This window comes from Rhinolophus sinicus, linkage group LG05 (genome assembly GCF_036562045.2).
Source record: "Rhinolophus sinicus isolate RSC01 linkage group LG05, ASM3656204v1, whole genome shotgun sequence".
Classification (NCBI taxonomy): Eukaryota; Metazoa; Chordata; class Mammalia; order Chiroptera; family Rhinolophidae; genus Rhinolophus; species Rhinolophus sinicus.
In genome coordinates, this window is record NC_133755.1 from 41,152,300 (window position 1) to 41,174,843 (window position 22,544).

Here is a 22,544-nt window from a genome sequence, read left to right on the forward strand (position 1 = left end):
CATCTAGTCATTCCCCCTGTGGGGCCGGTGTGCCAAGTGGGGGTCTGGAAGGTGGCCAGAAGCCAATAGTTAGTGCTGTTAGTGAGAAATGTAAAAACTGCTATAATATGGTGGGACTGGTCCATTATCAGGGCTCATAGAGCATAAGGCTGTGGCCATCTTGTTCTGGAAATGCATTCATTGAGAGTCAAGGGATGGGGTACAGTGCAGGGTATGTAGGCAGACACTAAATAACATCCTGGAATTTGTTAATGATTTCATATTCAACTAATCATGAATGTATTCATGTGTCCCTGTAGCCTTTATCATTATATATTGAAGTGTCTTGCTTCATGGTCTTCCCCGCCCCCATTCTTCCCTTTTTTCTGTCCTCATATTACCTTCTTTCTGCTTAGTTGACCTTCCTCCTGGTTGAGCTGTAAACAGATGGGTTCCAGCTTTGGTGTCCCCCTGAGGGTGTGAGAGGCTCTTTGCTCGGTTTGTGCTTCCCTCATGCCAGCTAAAGTGACCACATTTGACCACCACCCTCTGAACTCTTGGCTTTCCGTGGAAGGTGGGCTATGTTATGTGGATACATGACCCCAGATAACATCCTATTTCACTCGTGGACACAGTCCCCCTCCCTCTCTCACTACACCTGAGAACAGCTGACCCCCATCCCAGTTCTAGAAAATGTCCTATAATCTGTGGTTCCATGGAGCAGCTAAGAGTTTCTAGTTGCCTGTTCCTACCTAATGATATTAGGTGCATTTCTGGCTCCTTCCTCTTGTGCTTTTTTGGTAAGTTGACCCAAAACAGCTTTTAAAAGGTCCTCTGTATGAACTTGCTGCTCTAAGAGTTCCCCAAACAGCGGGCTCAAATCCTTCAAGTTAAATCCACCTCATTAGGCCAACCCGGAAGCAAGAAAAGCTCTGTTTACCCGTCAAAAATTAGTTTACAGTGACATGCTTTTAAAATAGCATGCACCTTATATATAAAAGTATCGCTTCACTTCCGTTCAGCTTTCCCAGGAATGTAAGTATTGTGTAAAACAAGACACACCTGTTTAGTTTCCCAAGGCTCCAGGTCCTGTTACATCTACTGCTGCTTCGTTCTTCCGCTACTGAAAATAAATGTGTGAAAGACGTGCCACACATGGGGATATTTTATTTTAAACTAATTGGACACATGTAATTTTAATTTGGGTTATGATCCAAGTGAAGCTGTAAGTGAACTCTTATTTTAAGCCAAATCTCTCTCTCTAAGTGGCCCCGCCAAATTTTTTTCTGTCATTGAAGAGCATGCTCCTTCTCACCCTTTTAGATTCTGCTAGCACAGATATTCTTTAAAAAACAGGTAGGCTTCTCGGGCTATGTGGTTCTTCTTTGTCTGCCTGGTGCTGTTAAAGGGCAAAGGGCATTTGCAAGCATTGGTCTTCACATAATGCTACCACCTTGCTCTAGCTTCTTCCATCACCACATGAAAGTTGCGGTTAAAAACACACACATCAAAGAGCGAGTCCCATTGAAAAGGCGCGGGCTGCCTGCTGAGCTGGCATTCAGAACCAGGGCTTTTGTTTCAGTGGCGACTCTGACTTCTCCTACACGAGTTTCCTGTTAACTCTGGTGTGGGTTCTGACTTGCCCTTGATGATATTGGAGTGTGTGTTTGTGGCACTCACTTTTAATCAGTGCATCTGAGTTTCTGAAGTAAGAACTTCTTTCTCCAGCAGGTTGAAACTTTTGAATGGAAACATCATGTTTGGCTAGATTTGAACTTAGTTCAGGGGTACAGTTTTAAATCTGGGTCTCCAAACTTAACCACGTATTTCAGGAAGGAAGGATTTCCTCCCCCCACCCCCTTTATTGACAGTTTGATAAGTATGCTTATCTTTTGGAAAGAGTTGCTTCCTTGAAGGTGATATATATGGGAACTCTGCCAAGAGACAGGTCTCTGGCTGTTTGCATCCAACTTGGTTCTCCCTGTCCTGCTCCCCCACCCAACCACCCCATTCTGCCTGCCGAGTAGTGTGAGGGATTAACTCACAGCTAGTGATGCCACTCAACTACTGTGGGCATCTGCTGCAGGTCCAAGGCTGGGCAGGAGTGGCCACTGTATGGGACACGCAGAGACCTACAAGTCTCTGTGAATGTAACAGATATCTCTTCTCAAATGGCCCAGCCAGCCACAGCTGGTTAGCAGGATGCTCACTGGCCGTATCTCTGCTAATGGGCCACCATTTGTCCAGATTTTCTAACCACCATTTGCTTAAGTGGCAGCCAGAACCCACATTAGGTCCAACTGTGAACAACACAAAACATGCCTTCCCTAAACTTGCCGTTGGTCCTCTTTTGCTCTTTTCTTCACTCGATATCCAAACAAGTTCTCAATTTTAGAGTTTCGGGGTGTTCAGTGCTGAGCTTAGCTTCTCTTCTGCTTTTCACAGAAAAGTCTTGGCTCTACAGAAAGCCATTTCCTGGTTCCCAGCCCCTCCCTACCTTGTGCTTCCATTCTTAACACTTTTTTTTTTTTTTAATTTATAGAACATTTACGAAGAATTAAAGGTTAATTTAAGGAAAGAAGTTTACTGCTAGAATGTCTTTGAAATCCATCCATTCTATTCCAACACTCTCGTTTTACAGATGAGGGAGATGACTTTCAGGGTGATTATGATTTTTGATGAAGGTAGGTTGGTGCCGAGCCAGAATTAGAACCCAGATTTCCCTGAGTCATCCTCGTGTGCATTTTCTTTTGTATAACCATGCACAAAATATTTTCTACCTTTGAGGCTTTTACATTTTGTACAGAATCAAAGTTTAAATTCATGTTCAATGATACAATTGATCAAACCCTGTAAATGAACTTTAGGCATAAACCATGGGATGGAGACTTTGTGTGCTTGTGTATGCAATGGTATCTTCAAAATGCTGGAAACTGAAATTGCAGAGTATAGGTGGGCTTCTTGCTCTGTCCCCAAGTGGTGGCACCCCTGGTGCTTCCTCTCTCTTTCTGCAGCAGTGGTCACAAGGTTTTGCTATGCTAGTTAAACGCTGTTGTCTTTCATGAGAGGTTGAAATCAGAACTAGCTTCTATCTGCAGTGATTCTATGCCTCGTGAGAAAATTCAGGAACATGCTCCTGAATGAATATGAGAGGGCATGAAGTTCTCCAGAAAACCTGAAGTTGGTTCCACCATATCAGGTTGCTCCAAGTACATGCAAAACTTCTATGAGATTTCCACAAAAAATTTCACCATCTAAGTCTCATTTGGATGTCTTTCCTTATTGATTCTACCAAAAACCTTATTCCCTTAGCAACATCTCCATGAAACAATGTATTTTTACTTTTGGGTAGCAGTTCTAACAAGAATGGCTGGTTTCAACCTATGACAGAGAAAGTATTATTATAATGTTGTTGTGTCTGGTCACTTGTGGGCCGTGAAATAATTCACGAATCCTATAGAAATATAGAAGATTTATTAAAGTAAGGGGAGGGTCGCCTGGACAGAGTCTGCTAGAAACTACTGCAAACTACTGCGTCTAGTCTTTGTTTGGTCTCAAGTTTTATGTTTCCCCATAGTTGGGGATGGGGAAAGGTGCTGTAAAGCTAGTTATCACAACCTTTGCATGTCATGTAGATTTAAGTTGGAGCCAGGAGAGTGGATCCCATACAGGTGCAAAACCTTTCCCAAGTCCTAGGGCCAGCACTGGGCCTAAGTAAATAGAAACATTGAAACTGGTATGCATAGTAAATGTATAGGAAGCAGAATCATTAAGAGGCAAAGAAAAAAAGCTTTCAAAAAGTCCCAAGCTAAATTACCTTGTCAAATCAAATTATACTAGAGATTCAAACCTCAAAATAGAAGCCTTAGTGCCACCATTATAATCCCCTGTCTTAACAAATGTAAGCTGGATTTACATCCTACCTTGTCGAAAGACATGCTGCTTTCTTGAGAGATGGTGTTCCTTTGAAATTTTTGTTGCTATTCTGAAGGTGAATTGTGCACATAATGATCTTTCTATTCATTCATATAATGCTCTATTAATTTATAAAGCATTATAAAATACATTATTTTGTGGGATTCTCAACACCAATCTGAGGCAGTTGAAGCAGTTGGAGCCAGGATACTAAGAAAGAAGTGGAATCGCTTTGCAGGATGGGAACCTGTGTTTTCTGACTCTCCAGCACCATGCTTTCACATGCTGAGAAGCAGTCACATGCTGGAGAACTTGGGAAGGAGAAAACACTTGACTGCAGCTAAGTGAAAGCTGTAGTTATTGTACTACTCTCACTGTCCAACCAGAGGCAATAGAGTTAGAGTCAGCTTTCCATCTTTCATACAACTTTTAAACAACTGCCTCTCCCCCAGTACCTTTCTCTCACAAGTGTCAGTTTCCTTCCACTTCATACCTACCTTCCTTATACTCTTGTCTTCCTACTTTATTAAATCTTGATTTTGAAGTGGAAGAATGGTACTCACCTTGGGGACTGAGGCCGATGTGCAAATTTTGTCTAATATTCTATCTTCATTCATTCATTAAGAAAAACAACAACAACAACATTTAATTAGCTTCTATTATGTGCTAGACACCGTGTAGCAGGGCGGAGAGATAACATGAAACAAAATAGACACAATGCCTTCCTTCATGGAGCTTATGTTCCTGGAGGTGAGGGTAGATAATCCACCAATCAAGGGTTTTGCTTGCAAGCATTAAATTCTAAAATTGGTTAACCAAGATACAAAAGAAATGTAAAGTTGCTCACAGAATCAAAAGGAAGCTTAATAATCAAGTTTAAATTCAGAAATGAGCAAGATCTAAAGAAGGCTGGGCAGCAGGGCAGACAGAAGAGGTCCTGAGGCAGGAGTGGAGTGGGTAGTGCATGCTACTGCCACTACTCTCCTGGGCATTTGGTGTCATTGGAGCCTCATCCTCAAGGCTGTCCCCTGAATAATTTGTCAACCATCCCTGTGTCATTGTTTTACATCCTTAAGACTTAAAATCTTGAGTAGGAATGTTAGGTTGCCTGAGCCTATACTTTAGTTGCTTAATCTGAGCATTTCACACTTACAGTGGGAGGCAAACTTCAGCCTTTTACCAACATACCCCTTTTATTCTACCTCAAGCCCTGTGTGCTTTTGTAACTGTGAAAGGCCGTGTGAATCATGGTAAGGATTTTGAAATATTATACAAGTGCAACAGGAAGCCACTGAAGTGCTTTAAGGTAGAAAGGGATATGGGTCAGTTTACCTTAGAAAAATAAATTTCAGTGGGATTATAGAAAGTCTAAAACAGAAACTTGTCAGCAACATACTTTTCACAAACATTTTAAAACTAACTTTTAATCATTTATATTTGAATTATAACTGTTAAAATAATGCGTGCATATCACATTAACTTAGGCTGAGTAATGCTAGATGCTGTAACAATCCCCAGCTCTCAGTGGCTTATTGTATTTCTTATTCACATAATGTCCAATGCAAGTGTTGCTGGTTAGGCAGTTGTCCTCAGTAGGGTCTTACAGGGACCAAGGCTCCTTCTACCCCATGGAACCACCAACACTTTCAGCCTTGGATTCTAATGCTAGAACCTCAGTGTATGGCCAGGAGTCAGGGAAAGAGAGCGCGTAAAGGATCATGTGATAAACTTTTATGAGCCAGGCCTAGAAATGCTTCTGTTACTTCCTCTCACAATAGCATTGGCTAGGGCTCAGTCATATGGCCATCAACTGCAAAGGAGGTTGGGAAATGTAGTCTGTGTGTCCAGGAAGTAGAGGGAACAGGTTTTAAAGAACACATAACAGCCCGTGACATACAAATAACTTAAAAATTTATAGACACAGAAGGCTTAGAACAACAAAAAATCAACTCCTTTCCACTCTACTAGCCCTTTCCCGGTCTTCTGAATCAACTGTCTTCAAATCTTTTTGAGATGTGATGGCAAGCATGACCCTACACTTAGCTCTATGCAACATACACATTGTGAAGGAGGAGAAATTCTGTATTTGGGATGGTTAAAGTAATTCTGGGTCAAGGATGCAGAGTTCAGTGAGCTATGTCACCAGCCACTTGGGTGGCAGTATCAAGGTATCCCTATCACTACAGAGCAGGGTTTCTCCGTCTCAGCACTGTTCATATTTTGAGCTGGATAATTCTTAGCTGTCGGGGGCTGTCCTGTGTATTATAAGATGTTTAGCAGCATCCCTGGCCTCTATCCACTAGATGCCAGTAGTACTCCTCCCCCTAGTTGTGACAATCAGAAATATCGTCTAATGCATATGTGTCCTGGAGGGCAAAATCACCCCAAAGGACCACTTCCAGGTAGGTTGAACCTGGGAGACCTAGAGAGAGGAAGGTGGATCTCATTACTATGAGCCTCAGATGATGACACAGCTGTACTTTATGTAATTCCTTCCCCTCAGCTTAAATTGTAGAGAAAGATGAGGATGCAGAGGGACAGTGTTGATGGTGAGCTTGGTGTGGAAGACCACGTTAGGTGCTTCAACCTATCATGTAATTTTAAGATCAAGGAGTCACTTTCTCCATGACTCCCTCTATCCTCCATGTCTCATCCCTGTCACATCTATTGGCCAGGAACATGACAACACCTGAGAACAAAAGTTGGGAATTAGAGGACAGAGGGAGCTCTGTGTCAACTTGATATATCTACTGTAGCCCAAACCATCTTTGGTTGGTAATTTTTTTTCTGAAGTGCACCCCCTGGTGGATAAAATTTGACTCTACATCTCTGATTCAGCTTCTCCTGCAGAGACAGAAACATTAAAGAAGAATTGAAAATGAAGCTAAGTATATTGATCTCCCTCACCAATCTCCTCCAACCGACACTTCTTAATCACAGAACAAATTGGAGTCCTGGTAAACTACTTCAATGAGCATCCATTCTGTTTCTCAGTTCACATGATGGGAAGGAAAGCTAGCTTCCTGCTTCCCTACCTGGTTTCTCTTTATGTTTGTGATTCGCTTTCTGAGATCACATATATATTTCATTTTATGTATACATGCATACGTTTATTTTCACATTTTTATCTGTGTTTTGCTGTAGCACTGGAGGTTTATTATTGTAGATCATCATGAGGCACCTGCATATTTTGCAAGACAATGAGCCTCTAGAATCTTGGTTTCCGAGGAACTAATTTTGTACAGCAAGAAAGAGGAAAACAGGAAAGAAACAGTAACTATACATCTGGTTTCTAGACAGTATTAGGATGGCATAACTTGTTCCAGTCTGAGTAAATTCAGTAGATTTGTATTATACAGTGCCTGCTTAAAATGTGTAGCCAAATCAGAGTCTTTCTTTAAATTAAAAACAAACCCCATGCCTTTTGCAGCACTGAGTGTGTGCCTGTATTTGCAACTCTGTTCAGGTGAAACCAACTCTTATCCCAAGAGGGTGGGCAGGCAGGAGAGCTCTTAGTACACAAGCATAAATTTCTTCCTCCTTCCAAATGATATTTTATAAAATTGTAAAGGAAATTGACACCCTAAAGTGCCTGGGTAATGCCACGCCATAAACTTCATACTATAAATTGGAGAGCTGAGGTAGGCTTGTATTCTGAGCAGCAGGCTGCAAACCCTGAAACTGGGTCCGTGTTCCCAGGTCTGTTTCTGACTTTGTGTCACCCAGGGGAAATCAGTACTTTTGTCAGGGCTTGGATCACCCATCTCCAAAGCGTGGATGTACACTTCACTCCCTCCCTTTCTCCGTCCCCAGCTAAAACCTTGCATTATTGAGTATTCAGAAAATAGATGAGCCAATGTTTATGAAACACTTGGAAACTCTTAGTAAAATAATCTTATGCAAGCCTAAGTTGTTATCAACTGTATTGTTATCCTTATTGTTACAATATACATGCTGTTGCCTGTTGGCAAATTACATACAGTAATTACCTGAGTACATACAGTAATTCAAGTACCATCACTAGTACTTGACATTAGTATTTCACAGCAACTTGCAAGGCAATAAATAGTGCTGGTATTCTTTCTCGTAACACATGCTTATTTCTTGGGGGCTCAGGATTTGTTAGACACTGTAATTAAGAGAATTTTAATCCATATCTTCCAGGGGCTTCATAATTTCTGACATCCTCTCTCCGGCAATAGTCCTGTGCTATAAGAAGTTCCCAGAATACTAAAGCTGCAAGAAACATTTGAGTTTATCTCCTTTAATGCTTCCATTTTGCAAACGAAGAAACCAAGGCTCAGAAAGATCAGGTGACTCTCCCAAAGCCATGTGTTAGTTAAGGTGTCAGAACCGGAACCCAAGTCTCTGACTTGCCATTTTAATCCTCTTTTCATTGCCCTGCACTACTATGGAAAGGCAGAATAGAACCTAATGAGATGGAAAGGCAGGTTGTTTGGCTTGGTTGTGAGATTCCTCATGAGTGATAGAGGTCCTGTTTGTCAGGGGTGTCGAATCCTTCCCCACACGCACTCTAAAAGAGTAATTCAGCTTGACAAGAAAGATGGAGATCGAAATAAAGCCTGTGGGTTAGAGATAACAGAGACACAATTAGAAGATGAGGGGATGGATTTCCCTAGAGAGCCAAGGCATCATCTTCCAGCAAGAAGTTGTACCCTTGAAGTCTTTCTCCTGTCTCTCTGTAAAGAAAGTGGGTGGGGTCCATTTTCTACCACCTCTACAGCTGGCGTGTAAAAGAAGACTGTCAATCCCTGATCCTTAGTTGGTGTTTTCTATAGAAGATACACCAACGTTAGCTGTTGTGTGGAGGTGACTATTTGGGTGGATCCCAGCGGAGGAGTATGGGAGCCACATCACTGTGAAGCAGTGATTCCAACTGCTGTGTGGAAACACTTACGGTTGACGGATATTCTCCAGGTGGTCCATGGGCTAGTCTTTCATCATATTACTATTTTCTTCATAATGCAGGACTATTCCTGGCATGAATTAGTAATGTGCTTATGACATTTAATGCAACTCAGACAATCCCAGTTTGATTTTCATTGGCTGCAGTGGATCTTCCCATTTTTTTTCCTGGTAGGGACTTCTTTTTTTTCCAGTGGGTCATCAGAGATCACTCTTCCTTTAGTAGGCTATTAATAATATTGAAGCAAAAAGACTGATTTTTTTTCGTTTTGGTAGAGAGATCCATATTATTCCTGAGGACACAGAGAAGTTAATCGTACAGTGTGACCCTGACGTTCAGTGTAGTATTCAATATACCAGACTAGAAGGCAAAGGACCACAAAACTCATACTGACTTCTCTACCAAGTAGCTTTTAACAAAACAACTCAACATTTCAGGGCCTCACCTTTCTAGTCTGTAAAATGACAGAATTTACCTAAATCACTTATAAAGCCCCCTCTTGTCTTAAAATCATAGGAATCTAAGTGAATTGTAAATTGATGGTACAATTTAGGAGGAAACTTCTTGGGGTATGGAACTTCTAGCAGATAGGATTGCAATACTTCTGAAACATGTAAATTACAGCCAATGACCCCAGTGTTAGAGCCCTGAAGTATCAAGCTTCCACGGTGTGAGATAATAACTTTAATTTTATGCTGTTACCAAACCACCCTTTTCCCCCAAATGGGGAGTATTTTCAACCATAGGTACTAAGTATGACCTAACAAAACATTGGTCATCATAGGCTATATTGGTTTCTCTTACACCAAGCTATAGAATGGTGGGCCATCAGAGAGAGCCACTGAGGCACAGATTTGTTGAGATGGGTGTTTGATGGTAAAATATCACATAAAAAAATCTGCTTGGTCTGATTGAAAATTAATAAAGCTAATTGTCATGTGGCTAATGGGAGCCATCTTATTTTTTTATTATCTCAGTACACATACATAAACACACATGTGCATGTGTGCACACACATGTACACACACACACACACACACACGTACACACACAGAAACCCAGTGGGGTAGCTCTTTGATTTGCCATGAACTTGACAAACGGAGAGTTTTCCCCTCATGAACTGGGGCCACACATTATAATTTTTCATTGTGACATAGAATTCCTATGACAGAGGGGTTCCCTTATTGCCTAATGCAGCCACCAAGAAGGACCCATTGTGTGTGTGCCTCCATCCCAGAGGTTTGAGGAATTAAAGCAGTTTAGGGAAGAGATGTTGAGAAATCTCTTGTTTCTGCAAAGCCATCTTAATCATGCCTGCCTCTTTCTTTGGGTTGATTTACATAGCAGTGTGACATTTCATCATTAAGGAAGCAGGTCCCAATCTTCTGTGTCTTTTTCTTGGATTGTCTGGCAAGCAATTCTCTTTTGCAAGTTATGAAATCCTTAAGGAGGACTTCCTGGCAAGGGAAAAATCCTCAGTCATCCAACAGTCTCTCACTTTTCTATTTTAAATCTTGGCCATGCACATATGGTTGGGCATGTGTGTCTAAGAATTTCTTCCACATTGACTAACTTGAGCTATTTAATAGATTGTGCTGGCCGTGGGCCTCTACAGCAAACCCTGTGATGCTCATCTCCCTCCCTTGGGAGGCAGGAGACCGCCTCATGCATTTGCCTTTGTGTTTTCCTTGTAATCTCCCTCTCTGGCCCTGTTAGAGCATGAAAGTTAAAACCCGCTTCTCTGCTCATTGCCTTGCAATTACCATAGTCTCTGTTCTCCTACTTCCAGCAGAAAAGTGAGATCTCCAAATATCTTCGTTAATGTCCCAGCAAATGTACTTTCCTTAGGGCTTTGCTAGGGATGTTCTAACCCATTCCAAAGGACAGAAGAGCTTGAGGACATGTATACCCTATGCTCTATAAGATATGATGGTGTGTGTGCGTGTGTGTGTGTGTGTGTGTGTGTGTGTGTGTGTGTGTTTAATGTGTCTCAACCTTAACTTTCTTCCAAAACTTGGACTCTCTTATCTCCAATAATCTCAAGCACTAACATGGGTCCTATTATGTCCTCAGAAATGATGGTTGAAGTGAATTTGCAGACAACGCTGGGTTCTGGCAACTTTGCTCCTTCTTCCAGGTTGTAAAGAATAGGACCAAAGGGACAGAGGAGAATGGTGAGGCATGCACCCAGAGCCGATCCCCAGCTGTGCTTCCTCTGTATATGCAGCCCAAACCCCCATGGTTTTCTCAGCAATTGAGCAACTCCAATAAGCTGGCAAAATGATGCCCTGTGATCCAAAAGAATGACTAACTACGCTGCCAGAAGGTGAACGGTGCTGTCTTCCCAAAGGAGACTATTCCTAAGAAGACAAAGAACGATAATAGCGATAACAACAACAAAATAATAATATTAGCATGGGAGGTGAGCTGTAGATTAATACCGAGTGCTATAGAAACCTGTAAACACTCCTCCTGCACTCCTCCAGGAATTTTATATACATATAGTCACATTTTGTGCCTGGACTGTTTGGCAGTGTCTTAAAGCTCGGTGCTGCTGTAAGAGCAGTGATATTATCCTCCTGCTGGGGTGGCCCCAGAAATTTCATTTTTTTGTTGAATGTTAAATATGTCCCCTGAAGTTTATCACAAACAGCGTGAAGGAATAAAACTCCACGTGGCTGGTATTTGGTCGCTCTTCCTCCCCACTGAAATGACAAGCCCTAAGTAAAAAATGTCTGAAGGGTTGTGATAGATGGGAATGTAGGGCTTACCTTCTTGGAGGGGTGCCTTGGCAGCACACATGGTTTCAAACTTTACATAAAAATAATGCTGCTGCAGTAAATGGGAAGGAGATGTTGTCATTCTTAGACTCCAGACAAAGGCGAGCATAAACATGCATTAAAATGGAATCTGTACTTTTACGTTACCTTTCTCTTTCTAGAAATTGTAAATCAGAGCCCACATAATGCTGCATATTGTTTAAGGATGTAGCCAACACCCAGTATAAACTACACAATCATTACTTTCCCAATGGCTAGTCAGATGTATAGTGTCTGAAGGCATGACTGGCAACTCATTTTGATTCTAAGAGCTCAACTTTGTTAAAAAATTGTCAGTTTGGCCGTCATAGTGCACTTAACAGCTCTTGCTTTTGTTGGGATGAAGATATTTAAAAGTGGGGTGGCCCCCTTTACACCTTTATCTCAGTACGTTTCCCTACCCCTTGGGAAGCTCTTTATTTATTCTGCAACTCCTATTTTGCTTTTAGTTTGGTGCTTTACTAAATTCACACGTGCCACTTAAGGGCATTAGCACTGAGGGACTCAGGACACAGGGCATCGCAGAAACGAGCGCACACTTTTGCAGACTGACTTTTCAAAGTGTAAGAGCAATGGCAGAAGGGACTTGGAGAATGATTGCTCAGGGTGTTCCTCCTGCCACTCTTACTCTGAGACTGAGAAGAAGGAACACTGGGTGGTGAGTCTCAATTCCTCCACGTGCTCTATGGGCCTGCTCCTTCTGAAAGAGCAGAGAGCTGAAGAGCAGAAACGACCACTACTACAGAAACACTATCTGGTGTTTTCGATTTTGCAGGGTTAACACCTAATCCTTGCATGGCCCTCACTCTGTACCAGGCCCTGTTCTGAGGGCTTTACATCTGATGCCTCTTTATGCTTCATGACAAAACTATGAGGCAGGAATGGTTATTCTTCTCTCCACTTTGCCACTCACGAAACTGAGGCAGAGAATGGCTATGTGACCTGACAGATCACAGAGCAGACAGGCCATCTCACACCAGAGGCCAAACTCATAACTGCTCTGCTGACCCCATTTCATCAATGGAAGAAGATTATGAGTTAAATGCTAAATGCTAAAACGTCCTGTCCTTTGGTTACCAAGATCACAGGCCACCTTTCCATCAGTAGTGCGTGTGACTTAATTTTTATTTTTCCTTGTTTGAGATGATCCTCTTTGCTCATTTAGACTAGCTTGGGGCCAATATTTTTATATTTAACACTTACTTGGAGGTACAGAGATATAGACCCTGGGTCTAGAAAAGTTCTGTCCATAAAGTAAACATCCCCACATTGGAATGAAATGCATCATCTTACTACATTTGTACCTCTTACTACTTTATGGAGCCATCCAGCTAAGGTGATTGGAAATAGCCTGAAATCAGACTGTTTGATAGTTTCTCTCCATTGTATGTAAATTAATTAATAGTATATAGTGTACCAGGGAATATAAAGATAGAATACAGTGTTGCTAATTTGGGGCTTTTATTCTGTGGAAATTCATTTTTTCCAAACATTAGAGAAAGTGACTAATATTCATTCTTCTAATAAATATTTATTAATCCTAACTGTGCATATAGAACTATGCTAGATGAGTCAGGGGATCTGATGATACATAAATAAGGGTCCCTTCCTTTGGGGGATCACAGACTAATGGGGCGAGATGATAGCGAATAAAAGCCCACAAGACAAACAAAAAATTGAAAGTTATAAGACAGTAAGTAGAACAAATTATTATACCTGAATGATTTAAATACAAATGTCTCTGAATTTGAAAGGGAGGGAAAGAAAGATAGACGAACTAACATTTATTATGAAACTATGCTATTCCAGATGTGTTCTTAATGTATTTTTGATGTAATTATCACAGCATCTCTATAAGGCAGATGTGAGTATGTCCTTGCTTTATGGACAGAGAAGCTAACTGATCCAAAAAAGTGCCTGCTCTGCCAAAGGATGAACAGCCTATCTTCCCCGTGACTCTTAGCATAGTTCCCCTAAATATTTGGTGGTAGATTTAGGTTTTTGAAGCCAGGTCTTAAGCTAGAGTAACCAGGAAAGGCTTCATGGAGGCGGTAAGCATGAGCTGATCAAATAGAGAGCATATGGGCCCGGAGAAGTCAAGATGATCGCTGGCAGGAATCAGCATGAATAATGTGATGGAGAGAAGACTGCATACACATTGAGCCAGAGGAGGCTTAATATTAGTAATAGAACATTTATTTAGGGGAAGAGTTGGAGATAATGTTAGAAGGAGGCATGAAGCTTGGTTTGTAGCAGTATGAACTAATTATGGTAAAGGGAGCCACACACACACACACACACACACACACACACACACACCATCACCAATCTTTCAATCATATTGCTACATTCAATCTGGATCATAGTGCCAGTAATATTTCTACTCTACATTAGATTTATTAATTTTTGTTCATATTAAGATATATAGGATATATCTCTACTTCTTCCGGTTATCGTTTATTGAATTTCTCTTTGGTGTAAACAATGCATGCCTTACCCTCTTCCCATCTGGGTCATCACTTGCTTTACCTGAACAGGTCAAGTAAAGGAATCCCTGTGGATCCAGATATGTGGGTTGCATTCTGCCAGGGTTTCCCAAGGGTCTAGAAGTGGCAAGTAGCAACTGCCCAGTCTGGGACATGTGTAACTTTCTGAAAATCCCCTTTGCCTGACTTTATAATGTCACATTCTGAAATATTCAGGTTGCTTTTGTGGTCCTCTCCATATAAAATCAATGGTCAGGAAAGCATTATCATGTTTACTTTAAAGCAACTATTTTCTACATTTTAATTAAAAGTTGTAATTCACCACCTTTTGACCAAGTTATCTTAAATCTTCATCTTATTGTTAATGGGTATTGGGCTAGATACAGAGAGAAATACAAGCATTACTTAATGCAAACAGTAAAATCTCAGCATTTCTAGAGATATGGTTCTGTTCATTTCATGTGCTGTACTAACTCTGCCTTTTTAATTAGAAATATCCTCCTGCTTATGCAAGAATCCTGGGAAAGGGGCATTGTCTTGTTCATTATGTATTCCACCAGAATCATAAGTGGACAAAACCAGGCATAATACGATGACTGTTGTGTTATTAAAGCACTTTAATAAGGTTACTTCCACAGTAGAGTGAGCTCCTCAAATACTCATTTCTTTTTCAAGAGGTGAGCTGCTTGGAGCAGGATGCCGGATGTTGTTCTGGGTATGTGTAAGGCCCCTTTTTGTATGTATTTTATGGATTTCTATAGGTGTACACCCAGGACTAAGTCCTCTTCCTTTTTAGACCCCTGTCCTACCTTAGGGAGTGATGTCCTAGAAAGTTTTGGAATTTCTATTTTAGTCCTATAGCATATAAGAGGAAATAGTTTAACATAATGATGTATGGGGGAAAGGTCTATAAACAAAGATTCGCTACATTTGAGGCATTTCTATGCAATGCTGTCCTTCTATATTCACCCCTCTGTTCTTAACCCCCACCAACTAAAAAACACATTGTTTAAGAATTCAATCTGTAATGACTTTCATTAAAAATAAAATCTTTAATGGTACTAAAAGTGTCTTTTATGAAAGAAAATGGAAGTAATGAAGAAGGGTGGGAGGCAGGAAAAGAGGGAGAGAAGAAAGGGAGGAAGGATGAAAGGAAGAGAGAGAGAGAGAAAGAGAGAGAGGGAGAGAGAGAGAGAAAGGAGAAAAAGAAGATTCTTTTTTAAGAGTGCCCACCCAATTGCAGTAGAGCAAAGACTTATCTATATGCATTACTTTGATTTCAAATTATTTTTAGCATAGCTTTTATTGTACTCATTGTTACGTACATAAATCTTTAAAGTAATACGTTTTGTAAGAAATGGTCATAAAAATTTACAGCCAGTAACTTTTCCCCTGTCCCTTACAATGATATTCTACTAAAACCATTAAATGGTTCTCATTAATGCCCTTTAAATGATTGTGTAATGACCCACAATCGCTTGTAAGTGAACAACCATTAAAGAATTACCAGTTCTTAGCATGCTTTTAAGTACAGCTTAAATACATGGGAGGTAACATATAATATATTAGAAAAAGTATTAAATTTGAAATAGTAAAAACACAATCATCACAAAAGAATGAGTAGGTGTGCAACTCTACCCTGCAATGACCACAGTTCCCACTGAACACATTATTACTGTAGGTTTTACAGCATTTGTTCTTTTCCTGTATTGAATCTTTTCCTTTTTTCTGGGATTAAAAATAATAATAATAATAAAACCCTGCCACAACAGGAGTGAAAGTACATAGAAAAGCAAATGGGGAAAATAATTAAAGCCATGTATAACAGATAGCAACCTATCTGAACAAAAAATGAACAATCTATCCCCCAGATAGTTCTACAAGAGGGCAAATACTTATTTTCCTCCTAATCATACAGAGTTGGTATGGGATAGTTTAAGCCAGGGGTGTCCAAACTGCCGCCCGCCAGCCAACTGAGGCCCTCAATCCATTTTTAATTGGCCCTCAGCGAATTCCAAAAATATATTTAGTTTACTTAAATAGACCAGGTGACTCGGATGATTGAATTTTTTTACACTTCAAAGTATTCTGCATGATGGGAATATGGTCAAGGATAGTAGAAAATAGTAACTCTTGCTGAAAGTATGAGGTCAGATTAATCCCCTGCTATTCCAGTCCTGTTTTTGTAGCAAGCTTACCCACGTAGAGCTGGGCAGTTGTTGTACCCTAAACTATAAATGTCGAATAAAGAGTTTGGTGGCATTTGTTTTTGAAGTTCTTTCACTCCTGACGGAACTTATTTGTACTCAAGTGCCATTTATGGTGATATAGCAACAGAACCAGGACCACAGAAACCTCATCACCAAATAGAGCAAGGGACAAGAGAAAAATCAAATTAATTACATATATATATATTTTTTTTTTTTTCTTTTCTTTTTTTTCTTTTTTCTTTTCATTTCTGGGTATTGGTGGGTTTGTGGGCAGCACTCCTGGATACCCTCTAATCCTGACAGTGGTGGGAGAGACGGGAGTGGAGGAAGAAGCCTTGGGTTAACAACTGACCTAGGAAAAAGCATTTCCCTTAACTGATTTGTAAAATAAATCAAGCATAGAAACAAAGATGAAAACAAGCCCTTTATCCTTCCAGTATTTTCTCAACTCCCTTTCAACTAGTAGTCTTTTGTAAAGTCAGGGACCTTTCTCATCTCTGATTGTGAGGACACGTCCCACTATGAGCCTCTTCCTGGTGTGCCTGGCAGTAGCTGCCATACTGTGTGGCACACTGTGTGGTACACTGGCTGCCACATCATTTGGCTCCATGCTCTACAGAGGAAAGGAGCAGATGGCCTTGACTTAAAAATGCTCATGAGTCATGTTGCCCAGTACTGAAGTACAGCCACCTCAAGGGCAATTTTCCAACAGCTCATATTGGTTTATAATGTGGAATGAAGACCAGATGAAGTCCCAGGAGGTATTCAGAAGAGACAGAATGCAGTGGCGCAAGTTAGAATTTGGTCAGGATGCTGCGTTGCATGTCCCTTCTGGAAAGAGGCATGGAGTGTTGGTAAAATATCAAAGTGAAGGATCCCACTCTCTGGTTCCATTTATAGACCCAGTATTTTGCTAAACCCTTCTGTAGAAAGAAGTGGAGTAGACTTGGACGTGAGGGTTACTCCATTCATTGGCTCCCCAGAGACTTTCCTCTTCTCTCTATGACCACTAAGAACTCACCTTGCCTCATGACATTTGTAAGAACTCACCTTGCCTCATGACATTTGTTTGGTCCAGAAGAGCACATGGTCTAACCCCCATGCTCTTAGCAGAAGATTCTTCCAGGGATAAGTGTTCAAAATTAAAAAAAAAAAAAAAAAAAAGAGTTACTGCTTTTATGGAACTTATGAAAAAGTTTAGATTATAGATTTTTATTATTGCTTTGGTGGTTGTTTTTCTTTTAACATTTCTGAAAGTTTCTGTGGAAGTGGTCCTGAGTGTGTTTAGCTTCCTGGAGACATTGTATGTGATTTGTCAAACACCAGTATTCAAGAAGTACAGTTAAAACAACAGGGGCTGGGGATAAAATGGCTTAGCTCTCAGATAGTCTAAGCGTAGACAGGTGGGACTTCTATGATAGTTTCATGATTTAGAATACAATGTTCTATTCGCCCTTTATCCTTGTTTCTATTGTAAATTAATCATTAGAGTGCTCTATTTGAAGCACTCCCCACCCCCCACTGTGTATCCTGTTTAAACCTGCCCCATGTGGGCGACTGCACCTGACTGTAATTTGGGGAACACAAATTGCAGTGGTTCAGCATTTTGGGATTCCTCTAAGTTAATGCCACTCCCATCTCCTGGCACAATTCAATTCAAAAGGGCTGCAATGTATCATTAGTGCATTAAAAATTTTTGCTTTAGACTGAATACCTGGAATTAGTTGGGAGCCTGATGATCCAAAATAGATTTTTTACAGTGCGGGGGAGCCCCGAGTAAGCAGTTCTTGTTTCAGCATCTGTGTGATCAGAGCAGCCCGAGTACTTCAAAGGTCTGTGCAGGGTGCTCAAAATAGGCACCATGCCAAACAGAAATTGAAACACATATAGGTCCTGCGCTATTTGCCTTACAGAAATTAATTTTCAGCCTGCAGCACCTAGGATTATTTAATATTTATCTTTAGCGGCAGGAAGAAGAATCTATTATTTTATGAGTTGATTTTGTTATTTTCACCTAAGAGTTTCAGTCAGTGTTTCTCGTAGGAGACACTTAGGGTCTCCCCTATACCCTGCCGATCACCCTCTTTTTAAATTATTATTATTTTTTAGGTATTTGGAAGCAATGGGAAAATTCATTTTTTATCACTCAATTTCCCAAGTTGGTCCCCTGGGAAAAAATGAGCAGGTCCTTTCCGTGATATGAGAAAATTTAAGGGTCAGGATCGGTTGAATGGACTCGGTGGCAATCGGTCTCAAAGAAACAGTTTTGGATTGCAAGTAAGGAAACGGAGTTCTAGAGCCTCTCTCCACCTTTGTGACCTGGGAGATATCCCTTATCTTTTCCAGAACCTCCCCCTCATCATCTGTTCCTAATTAGCTTGGAGTCAGTAGTCCCTACAGAGCTCTTTCCCCTAGTGATTTATCATTCTGAAATGCCACCAAGGTCCTACAGTCCCTCCTTCTGTTCTGAAATTCCAAAGGGTTGTGTGCTATGTTGATTGTTTGCCCCCCGTGAAATTAAAGCACCAAGAAAGAAATATGTCACTGTGTCGAATAACAAAATGACTGATAGAGTATCGGGGGGGACTTGAGTGTATAAAAAGCCACAATATTGCAAAGTACCTTGTCGATGGGAACTGTTAAATATCAATGGAGCATTGCTGTGTCTGCACCGTCAGCACTTCCCTGTGACCACAGTGAGAGAGATGCTAAAATGTCATTTCATGGACCACATTATGTGCTGCTTTCGATGAATCTTCTGGCCATGGTTTATTACATTTTTGATAAATTGTAACTTCTTGGACCCAAATTTGGTTAGCTTATCTCTAGTGCCATTTAAATATCTTAAAGGACTGAATTTACCCCAAAGATTTAATCATCATTCAGCAGCGGTCTGTAACCATGTGGTACTAATTTAAATTACTGTAGCAATGGACAAGTCTCTATCCAGAAATTAATAAATGCAATTTATAAGGAATGTTAAGTAACAACTAACAATTTAATGCTTTGTGAGTTTCAGCCAAACTGATTAAATAATTAAAACAGATTTCTAGGGATAGGGGAAGAGATTTTACCATAAAAGAGATAAACAGTTTGGGAATTGTATGCATTCTTTTAGACATTTAAGATAATTAAATCCAAAACCTATGTTAAAATAACACTAAAGGTCTGGTTTAAATCAGTACTGGGAATTGCTAAGTTAAGAGTTGAACACCATCCTCACTCTCTGCCCCATTGTTTTAAATAAGGCTTTTGGGGGCTCTCAGAGCACTAGGTCAGTGTACAGAGCATGCTATTGGTGAGACAATATTGGTCTCAAGCACAAATAAACGTATGCAATGGAACTTCTTTCTTACCATGATGTTTTCAGGCTTTTACTAAGACAACTAGACGTTTAGAATCTTCTTAGAGTTGTTGTACAAACGTAAAACTCTCTGAGACGTGGTTTTCAAATTTGTTATTTGTTAATAAAAATGGTAAAGGAATTTAGAGATCATAGCTGTTTTGATTTAATGTGCAGTTACGTGTCATGTGTATATTTACGGGCTTAAGAGAATTCATTTTTGCAACAAATTGTTGAATGTATGTGTACAGTACAGGTATGTTTTTGTGACACAAAGTTGACAAAGCATGGAAGCACTCTATTTTCTAATGAATAATAATTTTGTAGGCAGCAAAAAGAGATGGGTGGTCCCCTTGGTAGAAATGAACATGGGTTATAATAGAATGTATTCCTTTTAAGAATGATTTTTAAAAATCATTTGCACAAATGCCTCAAAAGATATCCATCAATTATCCTTTACATTGTATCTGCACTCCAACCCGGTAGAGAAAGACTGACTAACCACTGTGTCAAGGCCTCCTTCCTTAACTGTGTGAACGCTGGGTGGTTGTATCTACGGGATGGAGTGGAAATGTGCAAGTTATTTGAAAATATATTTTCTGAGTGTGCATGGTTAGTGAATGATATCTGGTTGAGTTTTCACTGAACTGGCCAGCTGTTGTGGAGTTAGATGGATGCAAATTAAATGTTCTACTACCCAATAGGTTTGGAATTCATTTTCTTCCAAATTGAACATATCATACTTTCCTCAAAAGGTGCTTTTCCTTATATGATGAACAATTATCCTGGTTTGCCTGGGTCTGAGGTTTCCCAGGATGCAGACTTTTTAGTGCGCAAACTGGTGAAGTCCCAGGTAAACCCAGATGAGTTGGTCATCCTACCTTTTAACTTCTCCTCTTGTCTTCTCTATCTTGATTAATCGTACTTTCATCTATTCAGTCATTCTGGACTTTTCCATATATTTTTCCACATCAAATTTTCACTGAGTTTCATCAAGTATTTTGTGCTTCCCTCTTCTGCAGACTCTATTATTGCCTTGGCTCTAGCAATACCAGTATGCTTTTGCCTGAACTATTGAAGCCCCACCTATTCACTAAACTGAATGCCCCACCTCTAGATTTTCTCTCATCTCAATCTCCCTGCAACTCAGCTTTCAGGAATATTTTTAAATGCTTGCTCACTTTGTTCAGCCTTCAGTGTTAAACATATTACATAAAACCTCAATTTATATACAAGTTTGTGTGTGGGGGGGAGATAAGGCTCTCCATCAGCTGGTTCCTGCCAAAATCTCTGTCCTCACCTGCATCCATACTCCTTCAACTCTATTCTTTAGCCACTTGGATCCCCTTCGAGTTTCATGGGGGCAGAATACTAATTCACACTTGTACACCTTTGGCTATAATATTTCCTATTTTTGGAATGCCCTTTCCAGTCCCTTTTTAATCTGGAAGGCAACTAATTATTTTTCAAGACCCACTGTAAGCATCACATTCCTTTATGATATCCTTCCTGCCCCCAAATGAAACTGTCCACTGCTAATTTTGTGCTAGAGTGTGCCTTGTATATTTATCATGTACCTAAAGACACATGCTATAGTTACTTATTTACTTGTTAGTCTTCTGTCCTAGATTTTGTACCCTGTTAGTGAATGGGAATTGATTTATTAATATTTATTTCCAGATTTTGTTATCAGATCTGACACAAAATAGACACTGAAATGTTGGTGGAGTAAATGAAGAATCTCTCTTCCTGCATCATGAGAATTATACTGGGACAGCAGAGCAATGTGTGTGGTGAGTCTCCAAGCACTTACTTGGATTATTTTCTTCTCATATCACCTGGTTGAAACTTGAAGTCATTATTTACTTGTTTATCATTTCATCATTGTTTCATCTATTTGCTCGTAGAGTAACTTCCAAAAGCAAATTCTGTGTCTATATATTAGAGAGGTGCCACTTTATATCATTTTTTTCTTTTTCTATATTAATTTTGATTCAAATATAGCAAACACTGTTGACTGCCTAGCCAACGTTCACCTCTCTGCCTCACCCCATGACTTTATGCTTCCAAACAGATCCCTGTTTATTTCAGGGTCACCTCTCCTCTGCAGGATAATGAACTTCTGAAATGGTGCTTCTCTTCCCAAGGGGTGGCTCCTGATTTGTCTAAGAGAATTATAGTGACCCATTCCCTAAAGCTATATAAAGATGGCTTAAGGTTCGGGCTTGTAATAAAATTCTGACCAATGAGATGTAAGGCAAATGTGTTGGGGATCTTTTGGAAAGGTTCCCTCTCACAAGGAAGGTGCTGAGCAAGAAATAGTCTCATTATCAAGATGTCACTCTCTTTATGTGACACCTAAAACTACTGTGGCCATGTTGTGACATTGAGGGAGACCAGTCTTTCGATGAGGCCAACACTGAGAGAAGCATATCAGAAAAATAGAAGGAATCTAATTCTTGATGTCATTAAGGAGTCTCTGATCCTGCCCCAGCTAGACCCCTCAACCTCCTTCTTCTAGATTTCTAATTATGTTACAAGTGACTGAAAGTCTCATAACTGACATAGACAAGTACAGTACTGTAATCTGAGAAGAATAGGGCCTTTTGTTTAATGCATACCACATGGTACCTGAAAGGTATAGATAGAAATGCTTAAAGCACATGTGGAATAAAGGCAGAAGCTGAAATCACCACCTGAGAAGATTCAAAATCTGCCATTTGTTTAATACCTCTGTTAATGAATCAATCAGTCAATGACGATTCTGTTTGAGGAATTGTACTAAGTTCTTATAAGGAACACAAACTTTAAGCAGTCACAACCTTTATGTGAGCTAATGGTCTTATTAGTGAGCTGGGGCAGACA

At 40.3% G+C, this 22,544-nt stretch overlaps 1 long non-coding RNA gene across 8 annotated transcripts in view; it reads left to right on the forward strand.

Annotated features, from left to right (window-relative positions):
• The window catches only part of LOC109437798 (uncharacterized), an 801,312-nt gene that overhangs the window by 390,494 nt on the left and 388,274 nt on the right, over positions 1-22,544 (forward strand). For all 8 annotated transcript variants that reach the window (XR_012496361.1, XR_012496360.1, XR_012496362.1 and 5 more), the window contains exon 4: positions 21,360-21,472. This is a non-coding gene — a long non-coding RNA (uncharacterized LOC109437798). The remainder of the gene's footprint in view (positions 1-21,359; positions 21,473-22,544) is intronic.